Source organism: Phyllobates terribilis, unplaced genomic scaffold (assembly GCF_046119375.1).
Source record: "Phyllobates terribilis strain yellow unplaced genomic scaffold, ASM4611937v1 Scaffold_3502__1_contigs__length_77035, whole genome shotgun sequence".
Taxonomy (NCBI): Eukaryota; Metazoa; Chordata; class Amphibia; order Anura; family Dendrobatidae; genus Phyllobates; species Phyllobates terribilis.
In genome coordinates this window covers 15001-25000 of record NW_027366255.1, presented here as the reverse complement: position 1 = coordinate 25000, position 10000 = coordinate 15001, and positions in this window count along the sequence as shown.

Below are 10000 nucleotides of genomic sequence, written 5' to 3'. Positions count from 1 at the left end.
ATGCTCCCCTCTCTGGAAGTCTGACACAAGTTGAAAAATTTTCTAAGTCCCCAAAAATTTTTTTTTTCAACTTTTTTTCAATTTTCCCCCTGTGGGATATATATTTTACCCACACTTTTGGAGCCCTCCTGGGATGCCCTCTAACATACTAGAACCTCATTTTGTGGAAGTTTTCACAAAATTGTGAAATTTTCCAAAAAGTCAGAAATTTTGCAAAAACGACTAAGTATCAAGGACTCATCGCGCGAATCGCTCTGGAACTGAAATCGGATGCGCGCACTGACACGCTCCCCTGTCTGGAAGTCTGACAAAAGTTGAAAAATTTTCTAAGTCCCCAAAAATTTTTTTTTTCAACTTTTTTTCAATTTTCCCCCTGTGGGATATATATTTTACCCACACTTTTGGAGCCCTCCTGGGATGCCCTCTAACATACTAGAACCTCATTTTGTGGAAGTTTTCACAAAATTGTGAAATTTTCCAAAAAGTCAGAAATTTTGCAAAAACGACTAAGTATCAAGGACTCATCGCGCGAATCGCTCTGGAACTGAAATCGGATGCGCGCACTGACATGCTCCCCTCTCTGGAAGTCTGACACATGTGTGAAAATTTTCTAAGTCCCCAAAAATTTTTTTTTTCAACTTTTTTTCAATTTTCCCCCTGTGGGATATATATTTTACCCACACTTTTGGAGCCCTCCTGGGATGCCCTCTAACATACTAGAACCTCATTTTGTGGAAGTTTTCACAAAATTGTGAAATTTTCAAAAAGTCAGAAATTTTGCCAAAAACGACTAAGTATCAAGGACTCATCGCGCGAATCGCTCTGGAACTGAAATCGGATGCGCGCACTGACACGCTCCCCTGTCTGGAAGTCTGACAAAAGTTGAAAAATTTTCTAAGTCCCCAAAAATTTTTTTTTTCAACTTTTTTTCAATTTTCCCCCTGTGGGATATATATTTTACCCACACTTTTGGAGCCCTCCTGGGATGCCCTCTAACATACTAGAACCTCATTTTGTGGAAGTTTTCACAAAATTGTGAAATTTTCAAAAAGTCAGAAATTTTGCCAAAAACGACTAAGTATCAAGGACTCATCGCGCGAATCGCTCTGGAACTGAAATCGGATGCGCGCACTGACACGCTCCCCTGTCTGGAAGTCTGACAAAAGTTGAAAAATTTTCTAAGTCCCCAAAAATTTTTTTTTTCAACTTTTTTTCAATTTTCCCCCTGTGGGATATATATTTTACCCACACTTTTGGAGCCCTCCTGGGATGCCCTCTAACATACTAGAACCTCATTTTGTGGAAGTTTTCACAAAATTGTGAAATTTTCCAAAAAGTCAGAAATTTTGCAAAAACGACTAAGTATCAAGGACTCATCGCGCGAATCGCTCTGGAACTGAAATCGGATGCGCGCACTGACATGCTCCCCTCTCTGGAAGTCTGACACATGTGTGAAAATTTTCTAAGTCCCCAAAAATTTTTTTTTTCAACTTTTTTTCAATTTTCCCCCTGTGGGATATATATTTTACCCACACTTTTGGAGCCCTCCTGGGATGCCCTCTAACATACTAGAACCTCATTTTGTGGAAGTTTTCACAAAATTGTGAAATTTTCAAAAAGTCAGAAATTTTGCCAAAAACGACTAAGTATCAAGGACTCATCGCGCGAATCGCTCTGGAACTGAAATCGGATGCGCGCACTGACACGCTCCCCTGTCTGGAAGTCTGACAAAAGTTGAAAAATTTTCTAAGTCCCCAAAAATTTTTTTTTTCAACTTTTTTTCAATTTTCCCCCTGTGGGATATATATTTTACCCACACTTTTGGAGCCCTCCTGGGATGCCCTCTAACATACTAGAACCTCATTTTGTGGAAGTTTTCACAAAATTGTGAAATTTTCAAAAAGTCAGAAATTTTGCCAAAAACGACTAAGTATCAAGGACTCATCGCGCGAATCGCTCTGGAACTGAAATCGGATGCGCGCACTGACATGCTCCCCTCTCTGGAAGTCTGACACATGTGTGAAAATTTTCTAAGTCCCCAAAAATTTTTTTTTTCAACTTTTTTTCAATTTTCCCCCTGTGGGATATATATTTTACCCACACTTTTGGAGCCCTCCTGGGATGCCCTCTAACATACTAGAACCTCATTTTGTGGAAGTTTTCACAAAATTGTGAAATTTTCCAAAAAGTCAGAAATTTTGCAAAAACGACTAAGTATCAAGGACTCATCGCGCGAATCGCTCTGGAACTGAAATCGGATGCGCGCACTGACATGCTCCCCTCTCTGGAAGTCTGACACATGTGTGAAAATTTTCTAAGTCCCCAAAAATTTTTTTTTTCAACTTTTTTTCAATTTTCCCCCTGTGGGATATATATTTTACCCACACTTTTGGAGCCCTCCTGGGATGCCCTCTAACATACTAGAACCTCATTTTGTGGAAGTTTTCACAAAATTGTGAAATTTTCCAAAAAGTCAGAAATTTTGCAAAAACGACTAAGTATCAAGGACTCATCGCGCGAATCGCTCTGGAACTGAAATCGGATGCGCGCACTGACATGCTCCCCTCTCTGGAAGTCTGACACATGTGTGAAAATTTTCTAAGTCCCCAAAAATTTTTTTTTTCAACTTTTTTTCAATTTTCCCCCTGTGGGATATATATTTTACCCACACTTTTGGAGCCCTCCTGGGATGCCCTCTAACATACTAGAACCTCATTTTGTGGAAGTTTTCACAAAATTGTGAAATTTTCCAAAAAGTCAGAAATTTTGCAAAAACGACTAAGTATCAAGGACTCATCGCGCGAATCGCTCTGGAACTGAAATCGGATGCGCGCACTGACATGCTCCCCTCTCTGGAAGTCTGACACATGTGTGAAAATTTTCTAAGTCCCCAAAAATTTTTTTTTTCAACTTTTTTTCAATTTTCCCCCTGTGGGATATATATTTTACCCACACTTTTGGAGCCCTCCTGGGATGCCCTCTAACATACTAGAACCTCATTTTGTGGAAGTTTTCACAAAATTGTGAAATTTTCAAAAAGTCAGAAATTTTGCCAAAAACGACTAAGTATCAAGGACTCATCGCGCGAATCGCTCTGGAACTGAAATCGGATGCGCGCACTGACACGCTCCCCTGTCTGGAAGTCTGACAAAAGTTGAAAAATTTTCTAAGTCCCCAAAAATTTTTTTTTTCAACTTTTTTTCAATTTTCCCCCTGTGGGATATATATTTTACCCACACTTTTGGAGCCCTCCTGGGATGCCCTCTAACATACTAGAACCTCATTTTGTGGAAGTTTTCACAAAATTGTGAAATTTTCAAAAAGTCAGAAATTTTGCCAAAAACGACTAAGTATCAAGGACTCATCGCGCGAATCGCTCTGGAACTGAAATCGGATGCGCGCACTGACACGCTCCCCTGTCTGGAAGTCTGACAAAAGTTGAAAAATTTTCTAAGTCCCCAAAAATTTTTTTTTTCAACTTTTTTTCAATTTTCCCCCTGTGGGATATATATTTTACCCACACTTTTGGAGCCCTCCTGGGATGCCCTCTAACATACTAGAACCTCATTTTGTGGAAGTTTTCACAAAATTGTGAAATTTTCAAAAAGTCAGAAATTTTGCCAAAAACGACTAAGTATCAAGGACTCATCGCGCGAATCGCTCTGGAACTGAAATCGGATGCGCGCACTGACACGCTCCCCTGTCTGGAAGTCTGACAAAAGTTGAAAAATTTTCTAAGTCCCCAAAAATTTTTTTTTTCAACTTTTTTTCAATTTTCCCCCTGTGGGATATATATTTTACCCACACTTTTGGAGCCCTCCTGGGATGCCCTCTAACATACTAGAACCTCATTTTGTGGAAGTTTTCACAAAATTGTGAAATTTTCCAAAAAGTCAGAAATTTTGCAAAAACGACTAAGTATCAAGGACTCATCGCGCGAATCGCTCTGGAACTGAAATCGGATGCGCGCACTGACATGCTCCCCTCTCTGGAAGTCTGACACATGTGTGAAAATTTTCTAAGTCCCCAAAAATTTTTTTTTTCAACTTTTTTTCAATTTTCCCCCTGTGGGATATATATTTTACCCACACTTTTGGAGCCCTCCTGGGATGCCCTCTAACATACTAGAACCTCATTTTGTGGAAGTTTTCACAAAATTGTGAAATTTTCAAAAAGTCAGAAATTTTGCCAAAAACGACTAAGTATCAAGGACTCATCGCGCGAATCGCTCTGGAACTGAAATCGGATGCGCGCACTGACACGCTCCCCTGTCTGGAAGTCTGACAAAAGTTGAAAAATTTTCTAAGTCCCCAAAAATTTTTTTTTTCAACTTTTTTTCAATTTTCCCCCTGTGGGATATATATTTTACCCACACTTTTGGAGCCCTCCTGGGATGCCCTCTAACATACTAGAACCTCATTTTGTGGAAGTTTTCACAAAATTGTGAAATTTTCAAAAAGTCAGAAATTTTGCCAAAAACGACTAAGTATCAAGGACTCATCGCGCGAATCGCTCTGGAACTGAAATCGGATGCGCGCACTGACATGCTCCCCTCTCTGGAAGTCTGACACATGTGTGAAAATTTTCTAAGTCCCCAAAAATTTTTTTTTTCAACTTTTTTTCAATTTTCCCCCTGTGGGATATATATTTTACCCACACTTTTGGAGCCCTCCTGGGATGCCCTCTAACATACTAGAACCTCATTTTGTGGAAGTTTTCACAAAATTGTGAAATTTTCCAAAAAGTCAGAAATTTTGCAAAAACGACTAAGTATCAAGGACTCATCGCGCGAATCGCTCTGGAACTGAAATCGGATGCGCGCACTGACATGCTCCCCTCTCTGGAAGTCTGACACATGTGTGAAAATTTTCTAAGTCCCCAAAAATTTTTTTTTTCAACTTTTTTTTTTTCCCCCTGTGGGATATATATTTTACCCACACTTTTGGAGCCCTCCTGGGATGCCCTCTAACATACTAGAACCTCATTTTGTGGAAGTTTTCACAAAATTGTGAAATTTTCCAAAAAGTCAGAAATTTTGCAAAAACGACTAAGTATCAAGGACTCATCGCGCGAATCGCTCTGGAACTGAAATCGGATGCGCGCACTGACATGCTCCCCTCTCTGGAAGTCTGACACATGTGTGAAAATTTTCTAAGTCCCCAAAAATTTTTTTTTTCAACTTTTTTTCAATTTTCCCCCTGTGGGATATATATTTTACCCACACTTTTGGAGCCCTCCTGGGATGCCCTCTAACATACTAGAACCTCATTTTGTGGAAGTTTTCACAAAATTGTGAAATTTTCCAAAAAGTCAGAAATTTTGCAAAAACGACTAAGTATCAAGGACTCATCGCGCGAATCGCTCTGGAACTGAAATCGGATGCGCGCACTGACATGCTCCCCTCTCTGGAAGTCTGACACATGTGTGAAAATTTTCTAAGTCCCCAAAAATTTTTTTTTTCAACTTTTTTTCAATTTTCCCCCTGTGGGATATATATTTTACCCACACTTTTGGAGCCCTCCTGGGATGCCCTCTAACATACTAGAACCTCATTTTGTGGAAGTTTTCACAAAATTGTGAAATTTTCAAAAAGTCAGAAATTTTGCCAAAAACGACTAAGTATCAAGGACTCATCGCGCGAATCGCTCTGGAACTGAAATCGGATGCGCGCACTGACACGCTCCCCTGTCTGGAAGTCTGACAAAAGTTGAAAAATTTTCTAAGTCCCCAAAAATTTTTTTTTTCAACTTTTTTTCAATTTTCCCCCTGTGGGATATATATTTTACCCACACTTTTGGAGCCCTCCTGGGATGCCCTCTAACATACTAGAACCTCATTTTGTGGAAGTTTTCACAAAATTGTGAAATTTTCAAAAAGTCAGAAATTTTGCCAAAAACGACTAAGTATCAAGGACTCATCGCGCGAATCGCTCTGGAACTGAAATCGGATGCGCGCACTGACACGCTCCCCTGTCTGGAAGTCTGACAAAAGTTGAAAAATTTTCTAAGTCCCCAAAAATTTTTTTTTTCAACTTTTTTTCAATTTTCCCCCTGTGGGATATATATTTTACCCACACTTTTGGAGCCCTCCTGGGATGCCCTCTAACATACTAGAACCTCATTTTGTGGAAGTTTTCACAAAATTGTGAAATTTTCAAAAAGTCAGAAATTTTGCCAAAAACGACTAAGTATCAAGGACTCATCGCGCGAATCGCTCTGGAACTGAAATCGGATGCGCGCACTGACACGCTCCCCTGTCTGGAAGTCTGACAAAAGTTGAAAAATTTTCTAAGTCCCCAAAAATTTTTTTTTTCAACTTTTTTTCAATTTTCCCCCTGTGGGATATATATTTTACCCACACTTTTGGAGCCCTCCTGGGATGCCCTCTAACATACTAGAACCTCATTTTGTGGAAGTTTTCACAAAATTGTGAAATTTTCCAAAAAGTCAGAAATTTTGCAAAAACGACTAAGTATCAAGGACTCATCGCGCGAATCGCTCTGGAACTGAAATCGGATGCGCGCACTGACATGCTCCCCTCTCTGGAAGTCTGACACATGTGTGAAAATTTTCTAAGTCCCCAAAAATTTTTTTTTTCAACTTTTTTTCAATTTTCCCCCTGTGGGATATATATTTTACCCACACTTTTGGAGCCCTCCTGGGATGCCCTCTAACATACTAGAACCTCATTTTGTGGAAGTTTTCACAAAATTGTGAAATTTTCAAAAAGTCAGAAATTTTGCCAAAAACGACTAAGTATCAAGGACTCATCGCGCGAATCGCTCTGGAACTGAAATCGGATGCGCGCACTGACACGCTCCCCTGTCTGGAAGTCTGACAAAAGTTGAAAAATTTTCTAAGTCCCCAAAAATTTTTTTTTTCAACTTTTTTTCAATTTTCCCCCTGTGGGATATATATTTTACCCACACTTTTGGAGCCCTCCTGGGATGCCCTCTAACATACTAGAACCTCATTTTGTGGAAGTTTTCACAAAATTGTGAAATTTTCAAAAAGTCAGAAATTTTGCCAAAAACGACTAAGTATCAAGGACTCATCGCGCGAATCGCTCTGGAACTGAAATCGGATGCGCGCACTGACATGCTCCCCTCTCTGGAAGTCTGACACATGTGTGAAAATTTTCTAAGTCCCCAAAAATTTTTTTTTTCAACTTTTTTTCAATTTTCCCCCTGTGGGATATATATTTTACCCACACTTTTGGAGCCCTCCTGGGATGCCCTCTAACATACTAGAACCTCATTTTGTGGAAGTTTTCACAAAATTGTGAAATTTTCCAAAAAGTCAGAAATTTTGCAAAAACGACTAAGTATCAAGGACTCATCGCGCGAATCGCTCTGGAACTGAAATCGGATGCGCGCACTGACATGCTCCCCTCTCTGGAAGTCTGACACATGTGTGAAAATTTTCTAAGTCCCCAAAAATTTTTTTTTTCAACTTTTTTTCAATTTTCCCCCTGTGGGATATATATTTTACCCACACTTTTGGAGCCCTCCTGGGATGCCCTCTAACATACTAGAACCTCATTTTGTGGAAGTTTTCACAAAATTGTGAAATTTTCCAAAAAGTCAGAAATTTTGCAAAAACGACTAAGTATCAAGGACTCATCGCGCGAATCGCTCTGGAACTGAAATCGGATGCGCGCACTGACATGCTCCCCTCTCTGGAAGTCTGACACATGTGTGAAAATTTTCTAAGTCCCCAAAAATTTTTTTTTTCAACTTTTTTTCAATTTTCCCCCTGTGGGATATATATTTTACCCACACTTTTGGAGCCCTCCTGGGATGCCCTCTAACATACTAGAACCTCATTTTGTGGAAGTTTTCACAAAATTGTGAAATTTTCCAAAAAGTCAGAAATTTTGCAAAAACGACTAAGTATCAAGGACTCATCGCGCGAATCGCTCTGGAACTGAAATCGGATGCGCGCACTGACATGCTCCCCTCTCTGGAAGTCTGACACATGTGTGAAAATTTTCTAAGTCCCCAAAAATTTTTTTTTTCAACTTTTTTTCAATTTTCCCCCTGTGGGATATATATTTTACCCACACTTTTGGAGCCCTCCTGGGATGCCCTCTAACATACTAGAACCTCATTTTGTGGAAGTTTTCACAAAATTGTGAAATTTTCAAAAAGTCAGAAATTTTGCCAAAAACGACTAAGTATCAAGGACTCATCGCGCGAATCGCTCTGGAACTGAAATCGGATGCGCGCACTGACACGCTCCCCTGTCTGGAAGTCTGACAAAAGTTGAAAAATTTTCTAAGTCCCCAAAAATTTTTTTTTTCAACTTTTTTTCAATTTTCCCCCTGTGGGATATATATTTTACCCACACTTTTGGAGCCCTCCTGGGATGCCCTCTAACATACTAGAACCTCATTTTGTGGAAGTTTTCACAAAATTGTGAAATTTTCCAAAAAGTCAGAAATTTTGCAAAAACGACTAAGTATCAAGGACTCATCGTGCGAATCGCTCTGGAACTGAAATCGGATGCGCGCACTGACATGCTCCCCTCTCTGGAAGTCTGACACATGTGTGAAAATTTTCTAAGTCCCCAAAAATTTTTTTTTTCAACTTTTTTTCAATTTTCCCCCTGTGGGATATATATTTTACCCACACTTTTGGAGCCCTCCTGGGATGCCCTCTAACATACTAGAACCTCATTTTGTGGAAGTTTTCACAAAATTGTGAAATTTTCCAAAAAGTCAGAAATTTTGCAAAAACGACTAAGTATCAAGGACTCATCGCGCGAATCGCTCTGGAACTGAAATCGGATGCGCGCACTGACATGCTCCCCTCTCTGGAAGTCTGACACAAGTTGAAAAATTTTCTAAGTCCCCAAAAATTTTTTTTTTCAACTTTTTTTCAATTTTCCCCCTGTGGGATATATATTTTACCCACACTTTTGGAGCCCTCCTGGGATGCCCTCTAACATACTAGAACCTCATTTTGTGGAAGTTTTCACAAAATTGTGAAATTTTCAAAAAGTCAGAAATTTTGCCAAAAACGACTAAGTATCAAGGACTCATCGCGCGAATCGCTCTGGAACTGAAATCGGATGCGCGCACTGACATGCTCCCCTCTCTGGAAGTCTGACACATGTGTGAAAATTTTCTAAGTCCCCAAAAATTTTTTTTTTCAACTTTTTTTCAATTTTCCCCCTGTGGGATATATATTTTACCCACACTTTTGGAGCCCTCCTGGGATGCCCTCTAACATACTAGAACCTCATTTTGTGGAAGTTTTCACAAAATTGTGAAATTTTCAAAAAGTCAGAAATTTTGCCAAAAACGACTAAGTATCAAGGACTCATCGCGCGAATCGCTCTGGAACTGAAATCGGATGCGCGCACTGACACGCTCCCCTGTCTGGAAGTCTGACAAAAGTTGAAAAATTTTCTAAGTCCCCAAAAATTTTTTTTTTCAACTTTTTTTCAATTTTCCCCCTGTGGGATATATATTTTACCCACACTTTTGGAGCCCTCCTGGGATGCCCTCTAACATACTAGAACCTCATTTTGTGGAAGTTTTCACAAAATTGTGAAATTTTCAAAAAGTCAGAAATTTTGCCAAAAACGACTAAGTATCAAGGACTCATCGCGCGAATCGCTCTGGAACTGAAATCGGATGCGCGCACTGACCCGCTCCCCTGTCTGGAAGTCTGACAAAAGTTGAAAAATTTTCTAAGTCCCCAAAAATTTTTTTTTTCAACTTTTTTTCAATTTTCCCCCTGTGGGATATATATTTTACCCACACTTTTGGAGCCCTCCTGGGATGCCCTCTAACATACTAGAACCTCATTTTGTGGAAGTTTTCACAAAATTGTGAAATTTTCCAAAAAGTCAGAAATTTTGCAAAAACAACTAAGTATCAAGGACTCATCGCGCGAATCGCTCTGGAACTGAAATCGGATGCGCGCACTGACACGCTCCCCTGTCTGGAAGTCTGACAAAAGTTGAAAAATTTTCTAAGTCCCCAAAAATTTTTT